Source organism: Bacillus rossius (assembly GCF_032445375.1).
Source record: "Bacillus rossius redtenbacheri isolate Brsri chromosome 9 unlocalized genomic scaffold, Brsri_v3 Brsri_v3_scf9_2, whole genome shotgun sequence".
NCBI lineage: Eukaryota > Metazoa > Arthropoda > Insecta > Phasmatodea > Bacillidae > Bacillus > Bacillus rossius.
In genome coordinates this window covers 37043870-37057280 of record NW_026962013.1, presented here as the reverse complement: position 1 = coordinate 37057280, position 13411 = coordinate 37043870, and the positions used below count along the sequence as shown (strand labels likewise).

The following is a 13411-nucleotide window of genomic DNA, read 5'->3' as shown; positions in this document are numbered from 1 at the left end:
AATGTATAAGTCTGAAAGATTGAATGCTTGGGTGCTTGATACTCGATCACGCTTTTGCTACTTAACCGATTTAGAAGGAATTTAGAACACAGGTAGCTCGTAAACTAGGGGTTGAAAATGGGGTTAATTCAGTTTTATATAGGTAATTGTAGGTAAATAAATAGAGTGTGAATTATAAACATGAAATCAGGACAATGCCTTTCTCTAATTCAGCCAAGTAAACAAACATTTTAAGCATGTTAAAAAAAGTTAATTGTTCGTCATGAAGCGATGAATAAACATTGTATGTTATTATGTTTTTTAAATGAAAATAAATTATAAAATGTAACTCTCACATGCCTTGCAAATTATCAAAGCCATGGTGTTATGCTGCTCTTGTTGCTCCACATTGTATAGGTAGTATGACTATGGATGTGTGTTTCTGTGTTTGGTCTCTGATTGCATTACAGCGTTAATTTCATACAACGTTCGTGAGAGCACTGATTATAACTTAAAATATATTAACAAATAATAAATGCTTTGTCAATTTTGTAAAATATTTTCTTCATTTTTAATCGAAACCATTTTTAAGAGTCTTAACAGAACTCCGCAAAATATTTTAACATTCCACTATCGAGCTGGATATTAAAGCACACCTTTACACAAAAACCGATAGTTTTCTAGATTGCTTAAAATGAACCTATTTAACTTTTTTTTAAAATTATAAATTGCGCTATTAAAATGCCATTACACACCGTTTCGCCAGCACAATGCATCTAGACCAGCATTCCTAAACCTTTGTAGATCACTTCACTCTAACCATAAACTTCTGAAATCGATGGCACACTACACCTTTAAAACATTTATTATTTATAATAATAATTTTGTCGGAAAAATTGTGATGCACTTAGCACCATAATTCATTATTTTATATAATAAGCTGGGTATTGTTTTACTATTCTTATCGTAGGAATGGATGTTATTTTTAGTAAAGCATACCATTCTCAGCTTAATTAAAACTTGTTCGATGAATATTGTTTAAGAACCTTTTTTAATGATCTTATATTATATTCATTATTATTTTTATTTTAAAATTATTTGTTAAACTCTGTAAATGGTCTTAGAATAATTTAGGCCAATGTTTTGGCCGAAGTAATGTAAGAAATTTTATAATAAACGGAAACTTTTTTTTGGCTACTTGTACGTAAAATGTTACCAATTAATAAATTGTACCCGTGTTTCTTATATGATATTTTTTTTCTTTACCAAATCTTTGCATCACGCCCGCAACAGGCTTCATGGAACACTAGTGTTCCGCCTAAACACTGATCGGGCAGACACTGATTCACACCTTCGACTCCAGTAGCGTTAACTTCTGCCTTCGTTTTTTAATGTATAACATCTTAGCTCTCGGCATACGGCATTTCGTGGGAGTAATTTCGTGAATGGATCGGAAGTGGCTTGGAACGGAAATGCATAACCATAGTGCTGCAATCTGTGGCGGATGGCGCGAACCAAAGCTAACAAAGACAAAGGAAAACTTATTTTTATAGTATTAACTGTTTAATGAATTTTAACGTGATGGGCAGTATTTTAATAAGATTCCTTGTTGATTATCGTGTCTAAAGCCGGTTTTTAGTATTTCTTCTCAAGTCTTTCGCTTTTATCGGAGCCGTTTAACTATATAGTTTAACATTTCGGTCTGAAAATGGAATGATTCAATAGTCGACGTAGCTGCTCCGACAGCCAATTCTAGCAACTGGCGCGTAAACTACGTGTGATTCGCGTACAGAAATTAAGTTGAAAACACAATTGGCGTATATTTTTCACGCTTGGAACTATTTTGAAAGAATTCTACGTCAAATCCCGTGTACGAGTTTCGTGTTATAAGAAGAACGCACGAATTCGCTCGTTACCGAGGTCAGAAGTTACACATCTTTGGCGAGTACTGGAAATACTAGCGCACATATTTTTTTTTGTTTGTTGTTGTGGTAGCGTCACGACCTTCTCACGCAGAACAAGAGAACTTGTGTTTCAGAACGTTGTTGTAGCCAACTTCCCGCTCGGCGAGTTTCCGTGCCAGCCGGGGAAAACGTCTCATCGAAAGTGACCTTGGCAAGCCTGGCGAGCAAGACAAGCGTGGCGCAGCAGTGGTTGCGAACACGTTTATCTGGCTTCTGCACCAAGCATTGCTATGGAACAGCGCGTCATCTCAAAGTAACATGTACGCAGCATGTGTCCAAGTAAACAAAAGAAACATTTTTATTTTCTCGGACACTTCTGGTTCATGCTAGTCCTAAAAGGCCAACCGGAACGTAGAGGACTACTAATATTGTAATTACTTGGTACTTATAGCTTTTATTTTTTGCGAAATAATTTGATCGCTCATTAGACTGCAATAAGGTATTCCCGCGCTAGAGATTGTTTCCTTGCTATAGACAGCCGTCTGCAAGATAAGCCATTGTCCTTGTTTGGCCGGGCCATTCAGGCCTGGATGGCTGTCCGTGATTAGTGTGCTGACAGAAGACGTGTGCCTGAAAATAACCAAGCTACAAAGTCTCAACACACAGCTCGCATGAAAATATTTTCGCAAATGTCCATTGCCGTACTTACAGTCTGATTATTATTCGCGGGAATATTTTTCTGCTATACTTTGCCCGTATTTCCAACATTTCTTTCCGTACAGACTGATCGGTGAAAGACGATTGTGCCATATTTAACAGAGCCAATGAGGAAACACATACACATTACAAAACAGAATGTCCGCGATTCGCCATAAAGTAATATCGCCATGTAAACAAATATTTATCCCGGCCATAAGATTAAGAACGCTTCAGTAGATTGCAGATGTCATAAATCACCATCTTTATTAATGTTGTATAACACAGCGTAACATGTGAGCACCTACCAGGTATTTTAAATGGGATCCTATATTCTCTAGAGGCCTGTAAATATCATAAATTTTGTTGAAGTATTCTTTTCCAAATCATATTTATACACGTATCTCGTTTGTGTCTCAAAACCACAAAAGCTACGGCGCAGACAGCGCGCTCGAAACCAGAACAATGCAAAAGTTCCATTTAGCTAAAACTTTCTGCCACAAAGAAGTTCTTGAGTCGTCGACGCGGTGTACGTAACTCAAGACGCCACACTGCCGTTTAATCTCCTCGTGCCACTTTATGGTTACATCCTGCCACCGAGTCTCAGCGAGAGCGTGGCCTTGACAGCTTTTTCTCGCTCGTCAACGCTTTTGAGCAGTGCTCAGTCTGCTCTGCGAGTACGACCAAGTGTCTCCCGATGTCTGCTTTGTGGAAGCGAAGCGGATACTTGGCTTAGTCGCGCACTTAAGGCCCCCGCCTACCCGGGCACACACACGGTGCGCAGAGCTTCAGGAAAAGCAACGCGATTTCAAAACTACTCAAGATATCCGTGTGGGGTCTGTTTACGATAATAATTTAAAAGTTCGCTGAGGGCTGAAAAGTACTTTCGATTTCGGGTTAAGTTTTTAAACTGTATTTTTTAGAAGAGTTAAAATGAATAAAACGTTTGTTTTCAGAGTAATTTTTAGGCGTTAAACACAACCAGTACAGATTCTTGATAGCACTTAAGGAACTTGTATTACACCTTTATCTTCATTTCTCGGCCATATAATGTTACGGTCACCGCTCAAATTTCACAGTTATCCTGTGACGACGAGAAGACTGCACGCCAGTTCAGAGCCTTGCGCTTAGAGGCTATACCGCGCTAGAAATACCAGCGAGCGTCGCGCTTATCATCCCGCCTCACTAACACGCATACACCCCTGACGAGGCGGGCGCTTTAATGGGTGAATCCTTGCACTTCACTATGCATAATTAGTATTCTTGAATCTAGTTTATTTTCAGAAAAAAAAAGTATTACATTAAAATATCCTTCAGTGCATACGATTGCTACATCGGTTACTTGAAATTCCTCTCTCCACCTTATTTACATTTTGTTTATTACACTTGTTAAGTATCGTTTGGATAAAAGATAACATTTCTTAGCACGCCCTCGTGCAATACGACTCAACGGTGGTAGGATAACAGCTGTGTGTGATCAAAGCAAGGAAGTACCAACGTTGGGCCCGGCCTTTTTAGCGAAATTAGTATTTGGGGGCATGTGTCGTTTTGCCTAAAGGCGTTTTGCCTAATTTTAGGCAAAACGCCGTTTAGGCATATTGCGGTTAGGCAAATAGCCGTTAAGCAAACCGCTGATAGGCAAAACGCTGTTAGGCAAAACGCCGATAGGCAAAACGCCGTTAGGTTAGGTTAGGTTAGGCAAAACGCCTTTAGGCAAATCGCCATTAGACAAAACGCCGCTAGGCAATTCGCCGTTAGGCAAAACGAGGTTTTGTCATCATAGTAACATTTTAGGCAAAACGCCGTTAGGCAAATCGCCGTCAGGCAGAACTCCGTTAGGGAAAACGCCGTTAGGCAAAACGCCTTTAAACAAATCGCTTTTAGGCAAATAGCCGTTAGACAAAACGCCTTTAGGCGAAATGACTTTAGGCAAATCGCCGTAACGAATTCATGTTTAGGCAAACCGCCTTTATGCAAATCGCCTGTTACTCAGTATTTGAACTATCTATGACATATCTTCGTGATCACTTCTATGTTTTCAGTGCTTCGTATTAGCTTTCGTGTAGCAAATTTGAAATCACCTAAACATTTTACTTAATATATTTGTATGATCATATTGCTTGTAGGCACATAAATTAAGATTTGCAGCATGGTTCTATTTTTATTTTTATTTTTTAAGTTTTAATTAGCACTCACTATTAAAATTTTGGACGCTTCTGGTCCACAAACTTTACGCAAAACCGTGATTTTGTCTGTGTCGTGTAACTTGTCTCACATTTGACAGTCCTCAAAATTAGTAGGTATTGTTACGAGTTGGAAAACCGTTCCGGACAAGATAATCCACTTAATCAACTCAAGTGTTATTTATTGACATGTATTTGCATTATTATAAGAATTACATCAATTAAAATGTTAATCTACAAAATAACCACTCTTTAATTAAGCCTACAATTTACTCTCCCCACTGTAGCTCGGCTTGACAGTGGCTCTATACACTGCTCGTCTCTTACCGCGCACCTCTGTTCCAACACACTGCCTCGAACTGGTAACTTGTCCGCCGCACAGACGACACCCGAATTTTTCTGTCCTCCATGCACCAATCTTTGCACACGAAGGGGTCACTAATCCTCTTTACTTCACTGCCTGAAGCAGAGCTCCGGGGATCCGCCGGTGTCGCAACCAGCCTCAGTCACTCCCACACTGCTCGCCGCAGGCCGGTCTCCGCCTTAAGCACCTGCCAAGTCCCGACCTGGAAAAGTCTCCTAGCCACCCGAAGTGTCGAGTCATCAGGATCTCCGACTTAACACTCGAAGCTCCGAGAACAGTGGCGTCCTAGTTACGCCACTTCACGCAGACGGGGCTATGGAGACGTGCCGAACACTCGGGATACAGGGAGAAAGATGCCGCTCCTAATCGGATTAACGCAGAGGGACCGATGCTACCTGTCCGAGAGTTGAGGCCTCTCCCGGACACACCCTCTGGCCGGCGCGGCGTGCCGGGCCGACCATACTGGAAGACTACCATAATGACAGTATTGCGCCTGGCCTTTTAGAAAAAGGCGGAAAAGTACCATAACGGAAAACTGCCATAATTTAAAATGAAGAGACAGAATTCTGCCATACTTTCTTATACACTCCATGGAAATATTACAGCGGCATTTCTCTCGAAGTAGTGTGTAGAATACTCGGTAGATAGCGCTGTCAACCCTCTAGCTGTTTCTCAGGTTAACTTTAAAGCTTACATATAGTGCTTATAACGGTGATAGTTGCAATAACAAATCATTTCCAGATCGCGGACGAGAAGAAAGAAACGTTTCCAAAAATGTATTATAGGGAGCTTCTTATTACGACGATTTTAAAAAAAAATACATATAGTAGTTTTCCATTATGGTACTTTTCCTCCTGTTTTGACGAAGGCGACGGAAAAGTACCATAATGGAAGACTGCCATAACAAATATGGACCAAGGAAAGTCTGCGAACATTTCTTATACATTCCACGGAATGAGGAAACCGGCCTTACTCATAAAATCGTAATGTAACTAGCTTCATAGAATTTACATTTTATAACTTTGTACACCACATAGTTTTGGTTATTTTTGCACATCTGAAATACGGTTTATCGAGGTATAACTGAGTATTTCTTACAAAAATTGGCTAATAATTTTATACTTCAATTGATGTGTACATTCGGCAATTTTTTTTTAACCATGGAAAAGATAATCGATCAAACATTCAACAATTTGGGTTTCTTTTGTTTTACTGTGCTTAACATGCGCAGTTAATACTGGAAAGCTATTCAAACAAGGGTTTACTAATAACTTTTAACTATTGGAGGTACTGGGGCAACACAAAACATAAATGGTAACATTATTTTGTAGTGATACAGTTATTTTCATGTAAATGTACAAATTAACAAATATGTAAGTTTACATGAATATTTCTGTTACATTTACAAAGAAACTTTACGGTCCACAACGGCAAACAGAATAAACCAACGATGAAACTTAACATATCAAAATTTAAAAAAAAAAAAAACAGCGGCTATACAGACACACACAGGTGAACCCAGCGATGTTACAAAACAGCGACGACAGCACAGACCAACACCGTAAGCACAGTTGAGCGACAAAACGGATATTTTGAAAACCACAACGGTAGTAGCACAGAATAACACAGTATTATATCACAAAATTAATAATTATTCACGAACTGTAATCTTGGTATTTTTTTGTGTGATTCGGAATCCAACTGTAAAATTTTTCACTCGAATCAGACTAATTTTTGCTATAGAAATCACAATTGAAAGTTTTGCCAAAGTAAGACAATTCTCTGCCTTGAAATAAATCCTATGCCAGTGTGTTGACTTATTGGTTTTGAACACGGGTGACTCGTTTATGAAAAGAGAAAATAAACTGTTATCGCCGATTTCTCAACTGCAGTTCTGCGGCCTCGCCTTGACTCGACGCTGGCTTGGAAACTGCGGTGTGTAACCAGCGTCTTAGCGAGCAGAGAGAGAACTGGGCACGACCTTGTGTGCCGCGTTAGTGACGTTACGTATGTACCTAATAAAAAGTCGTGGCGTAATCTATACGTAGACTACTCGCTCAAGTGAATGGAACTAATGGTGCTTGAAAAGGGTAGTGTTCATTTCTGTAGTTTATATACATTAATTTGTTTTTCCAGATTCTTTTCATCGTTGTAAATAATTATTAACGTTTCAGTTTTCCAGACAAAAAAAAAGTTGTTTTAAAACTATTCTGACAGTTTGCTTGACTTTTATCTGTAATTACTACAAAAATATATTGCACGTACGTAGTTTAATTTTTTTTCTATTGGTATTGAAATTACTCTTTACGTCTTTGAGCGATGTTTCATAAAGGTGGGCAGTTTACACTGCCAGGCATTTCGTTCGCCATGTTAGCTCATGGAGACTAACATGACTTGCGTGTTGCGTGTATTGAAAGCATAAAAAAATATCACCGTGTCAGTGATTGGGGGGTACTTAAATTAATTCTCATATTCGTGAAGCTAAATAAAACTCCTTCCATGCCCTCGGCGTTCTCCCTTTCTACAGTGAACATGAACTCTTTGGTTCTAGCACGCCGCTCTGTATTCTACGTTTCGCATCACCACCACTAGGAACCCTGGAACCGCAAATGTATTTTTTTTCTGGCTCTGGTAGACTGTTAAAAGAGAGCAAACCACGATTACAAACTCTTCTTTTGGCTGTAGGTTCGGTCACTGCAAAACCCAGAGTTTTCCCACGGAATTTATTTTCCCCCTGGCAAAACTCTTGAGTTTCACTTTCAGGAAGAGGTTTTTTATTTTTTCGCCGCCTCCCCTCAGGGACTTACACTGGTTGATTTTCCCGGCGGTCTGTCACGCCCGGACTGTTGTGACCTCGGGCGCGTGGCTGTCGATGCGTGCAGAAAGCCGCGGGGAAATGACGTCTGGAGATATCCCAGGTCTGGCGGGCACAGCTACCGGCCTGGACGGAGCCTCGACAGCGAGGTATCCAGGTCTGTAATGATCTGGACAAACACGTGCTCATGGGTGCGAAGGTTGGGAATTATTTTCGACGACAGATATAACAAAAAAAAAATACTTAGTTCTTTAAAACGTATTTTAATTTTATGGTATTTTTAATTTTTTTGCTGAATAGCAATCTGTTTTTATCAGTTCTGGTCTAAAAAAAAAGTATTGGTCGGAGACATAACTCTTGACTAATTCTGTAAAAGTTTTTTAGTGTTAGGAAATTCGGACATTGAATCGGGCCGTCTGAATATGTGGCCTTATGTGAATTCCAGCTTTCTGTATTTAATTGCATCTTTAAAACCCAATGAAATTATGTTTTAAATGTTTAATATTTCGTTTAGATGTAAATTAATGAATCTAAGGTGTAATGTTTTGATTTGTTTTTATTTGTTATCGTATAAATACAATAAAGATAGGCATTTTATTAATTACAAATAATATAAAATACAATGAAATAGTTAAACTTTTGCAGGATACAAAAACTAACGTATTTAATTCTACCGTAAAAATTTTCAATGATTTTCACTTGGTTTATTTCATCAAATAAAATGCTGGTGACCGGATTTATGTTGCAATTTATCTTCCTTCTGTTAAGTCTTTTGTAAAACAAAATAAATTTTTTACAATATCTTTGTTTAGAAAGTAAAATACTGCTCTTAGTGTTAACAAATTTGCCATTGATTTAAACCATTCAAAACAAGACAAAACTTCCAAGCCCTAAATTACCACTGAAAAATGCAATTAAAGATATTTTTATATCTAAGCGATATTAAGTATTAGTTAATATCGAAAAACGCAAATCCAGAGGTTAAAGAATAAATACTTTAAGCATGTACTCAATTGTAATATATTTGTCAAGCTGGGATATGTTTTAAATACTTAATAAACCTTAAACAAGTTATTTTGTAGCATAATGCTTTCAACGCCGCTGCGTTAAATTTTTTTTGCCCTAAACTAAAACTTACCTTCGTAACGTGAAATTGTACTTGATAATGTTATTGTGCACTTTAATTAGGTTTTATGCCTCTTGGTCATACAAGAAACAAAAGAAACGTGAAGGAAGTTATTAATCCCATTTTAAAATTCATTCCAGAAGTTTGCGTCAGACCATCGCATTCACGGGGAAATTGAAACTGACTTTCTTTCACTAATATTTCTCTCAAAACTAATTAACTGTATCATGACAAAACACTGGGAAAATCAAGTTAACATTAATTTTAAATTGCAACATTGTTTTCAGTGCTTTGTCCTGGAGGTGCGAACAGACAAGCAGAAAACCAGCGGGAAAAGTCGAAAGGTTTTTGAGGAATAAAAAATCTGTACATATTTCTCTTCCTTTTTTGCTCCTCGGTAATCTCATTTAAAACTAATACGTGCAGGGAGGGTCTTTATAAAGTGGATAGTATAATCCATACGATTTCACAGCTGAGTTCATCGCAGGCACAAAAGTGCCCGAACTATGAAGAAAGTGTGATTTATTTACTTCGTTATCATCTTCGTACCAGCAGGACGATCTCATAGACCGCTCGCTACTAGTTAACCGGAGGTAAATTTTTATCTTCTTCTCTAGACATAGAAAGTGATAGTGGCCCTTTATCAGCCAATGAACACCGGCGTTTCCATTGCGTAGGTATAACCGTTCTTGCTGAGATCCAATGTTTTATGCGGAATGCTAATTTATCTGACTCTATGACCCCCAGCGTAATTCTGCAATGAGATTATTCTTCCTACCTTAGGGCACAGCAAAAAACTTCTGTACTTCTACAAAAGATTCCTTTGGAAACCATTTGCCATAAATTATTTTGTAATACTACAAGAAATATATTGTATCATTGTACAGCACATGGCTATGGTTATTTTTGCATGTATGAAATATTTTTTTTTCCTTCTAGATAATGCTGAGCACTAATTACGAAATTTTGGTACATAATATATTTAATTGATGTTTTATTTAAGCATATTTTTTTAAATCATGGAAAAGATAATCGAATATTTAATAATTGGACGTAATGATGTTTTATTATTCTTATTAATGTGTACAGTTAATCGCATTTCGAGAGATTTCTTATTCAAAAACTGTACCAAAAATGTATTATGTATTGGTGTTTGTGTAAATTGGTTCTCAATACCTCTTAGGAATATTGATTTCTTAACAAGCAGGGTGAAGCCGAACATTGTCCAACTGATTGTCCATGTTTTCTAAACTTTTTTTCTATTTTTTAATTTTTATTTTTGTAACTGGTACAGAAATATTTATGTAAAATTATACATTTATACGTTAACGTGAAAACAAGTGTATCACTACAAAATAGTGTTTACAGTGATACTGGGTTCGGTTTCTTACCCGGACATTTATGCTTTGCGTTGTCGCAGTACCTTAAGTGGCCCGCCTCGTCAGGGGTATATGTGTGTTAGTGAGGCGGGATGATAAGCGCGACGCCCGTTGGTGCTTCTAGCGCGGTATCGCCTCTAAGCGCAAGGCTCTGAACTGGCGCGCATTCTTATCGTCTTCACAGGATAGCTGTAAAATTTGAGCGGTGACTTTAACATTATATGGCGGAGAAATTATGATAAAGGTGTAATGCAAGTCCCTTAAGTGCTTTCAAGAACCTGTACTGGTTGTTTTACGCCTAAAATTTACTCTGAAAACATACGTTTTAACCATTTTAACTCTTCTAAAAATACAGTTTAAAAACTTAATGCGAAATCAAGAGTACTTTTCGGCCCTCAGCGAACTCTTAAATGCTTTTCGTAAACAGACCCCACTCGGATATCTTGAGTAGTTTTGTATTCGCGTTGTTTTTCCTGAAACTCTGTACACCGTATGTGTGACCGGGTAGGCGGAGCCCTTACCAGGGACGTAGCTAGGGGAGGGGGGGGGGGGGGTTAGGGGTTCGAACCCCCCCCCCCCCTCCTTAAGCACCAAATCTTTAATTATTTTCTTATTCATCACTCAAACATATTTCATATTAAAATTAATAAAAATTTTACCATTACATTATTTAAATTTAAGAACCGAAAACTGCTAAAATAGCAACTATTATACACCTTAAAATCCTAATTTTCCCGGGGGAGGACCCCTGGACCACCCCGCTTTAATACGGCGGGGGGGGGGGGGGGGGTGGTGCATGCTTCTTAACACCCCCCATACACAAATCCTAGCTACGCCACTGGCCCTTACAATAAGTACCCACGGGTAACAAAGCCTGTCGGCTAGTAAGGTCCTACGCAACAGAAATCAGCTCAGCCGACACGCGCACACACGGATGACATGCGGTGGAGTCGTCTGAGTGACACCGTGGCCAGAGCTGAGCCGGCCTTCGTGCAGGGAGGCACGACACGACACGACAACAATCCGTGGCAAACAATCGTAAGTATTTTTACTTATTTCACAGTTGATTAAGTGAACCTCTGCTCCATTTATTTACAAATTCACGTTCTTGTGACGCTTAAAGTTTGAATTTAGTATTACAGTATAAATACTGTTTTTTTTTTTTTTAATTAAGTACTACGTGGCTGACGGATATTAAAGGCCTTCAAGATTTGGTCACCCCTTTTTGTTTTTCAATTACTGCTATACCAATATTAAATGTATTACTAATGTAAATAATACATTAATGATTTATTTACTGTGCTTTATTTTGTTTCTTTTTACTTTGTTTTCAGTGTAAACGACAACAATGTCTTCCAAACGGGCATTATGGTCTGAAGAAAACTTGGTGTCAGCTGTTAGAGCAGTACAAACGGGTATCCAAAGCAGATATAAAGCTGCAGAGAGGTACAACGGCCCTTAGAAGAACCATCACCAGAGCGACAGCTTAAAAAAAAAAATTATGTCGAACAGCCATCCTGAACGAAGAAAAGGAAGATGCTCTAGTGAAAGGGATAATATCTGTGCTTCTCCAACTCAAAAAAGATGGTACTGCTATGCCTGTGAGGAGGACAGAATGGCTGACATGAGACAATGCAGAGAATGCGCCAAATGATATCACGAGGAGTGTGTCGGTGTATCAGAGGAAGATGTTGATGCTTTTGACTGACCTGATGGCTATTAGGCGAAGAAATGTATATGTTTGTTATAAGTATTGCACGTAAAATAACTGCATTTACATTATTATTGATCTCAAGTAAAAGCTTTAACGTGTTATTAGATTATTTTGTCAGTTAAAATCATAGGCCTTATTATCCTGCCATAGTAAAATAAGGCCTACTAGCAGAGGTTTTTTAAATGTTTATTTTTGTTTTTGTTTATGACAGATGGCGCCATTTTAAGTTTAAATGTTGTTTCCAATATTCTACAAGACTGATTAGTAATAAAATATGTCGATTTACTATGATATTTTTGATTTTATTTTAAATTTCCCTTAGCTAGGCCTCATTACCCACCGGTACCTTAGTTAAAATACGTAAACAGTTCCCTGAATAGTTTTCCAGAATTAAATACGCACATTAATAAAAATAAATTAAAAAAATCAAATTGTTAATATACGATTATATTTTCCATGATTAAAAAAATAACGTTTGAACGAAACATCAATTTAAATATTAAATTAAGCGCCAATGTTTGTAGAAATACCCAGTATTATCGAGAAAAACGTATTACATACATGCAAAAATAAGCACGTGTTGTACAAAGTTACAATAATTTTCTTGTATTACAGAATATTTCTTCGCAACAGGTTTCCAAAGGAATCTTTTGTAAAAACAAAGAATTTTTTTTTCTGTGTAGTGTTCGTATTGTGGAGACAGTTTAAAACAATATTTCACAGCAGTGACTGTGTTTAACGAAGGTAATTCTAATTTATACCTAGATTTTAACATATGACGTGGTGTTTCTACATTCCCACGATGCTTCGGGCGTTGCAACATGTCAGAGGTGAGATGGAAAGTGACTGTGACAACGTCACAGCACGCCATCTCTTGACAATTACTAACTCCATTATTGTTAGATATGTGGCATGAAGTGCTAATGTTTAATTTTTCTCCCCATTACATTTACTTTGTACAGGTGCACATTCGTCGTGGAGTGCATAAGTAAAGCACACCTAAAGTGAGGTGTTTAGTTTTAGAGGATGACTTATCTCACTAACATTTTAGTTTACAAGAAGCAAGGCAATTTATATATTTTTTTTTTAACCTGAGAAAATTCGTTTGTTGCAGGTTCATAAATATCAACATTTTCGCTTAGAAGTGGAAAGTACAAGTCCAGTCACAGGTAACTACCTTCCAAGACGACAAATATATTTTTTTCTTAAAGGTTATTATTACTAACGTTAAGTACACATGTAAATTACATA

At 37.8% G+C, this 13411-nt stretch overlaps 1 protein-coding gene across 5 annotated transcripts in view; it reads left to right on the top strand.

The window, feature by feature from the left end:
• LOC134543009 (Ig-like and fibronectin type-III domain-containing protein 1) overlaps positions 1–13411 on the top strand; it is a 547890-nt gene that overhangs the window by 44206 nt on the left and 490273 nt on the right. For 4 of the 5 annotated variants that reach the window (XM_063387678.1, XM_063387680.1, XM_063387681.1 and 1 more), the window contains exon 2: positions 13275–13329. The exons of the other annotated variant lie outside the window; for it this stretch is intronic. The gene's annotated coding sequence lies outside the window, so the exon portion shown is untranslated. The remainder of the gene's footprint in view (positions 1–13274; positions 13330–13411) is intronic. 5 annotated transcript variants of the gene reach the window in all.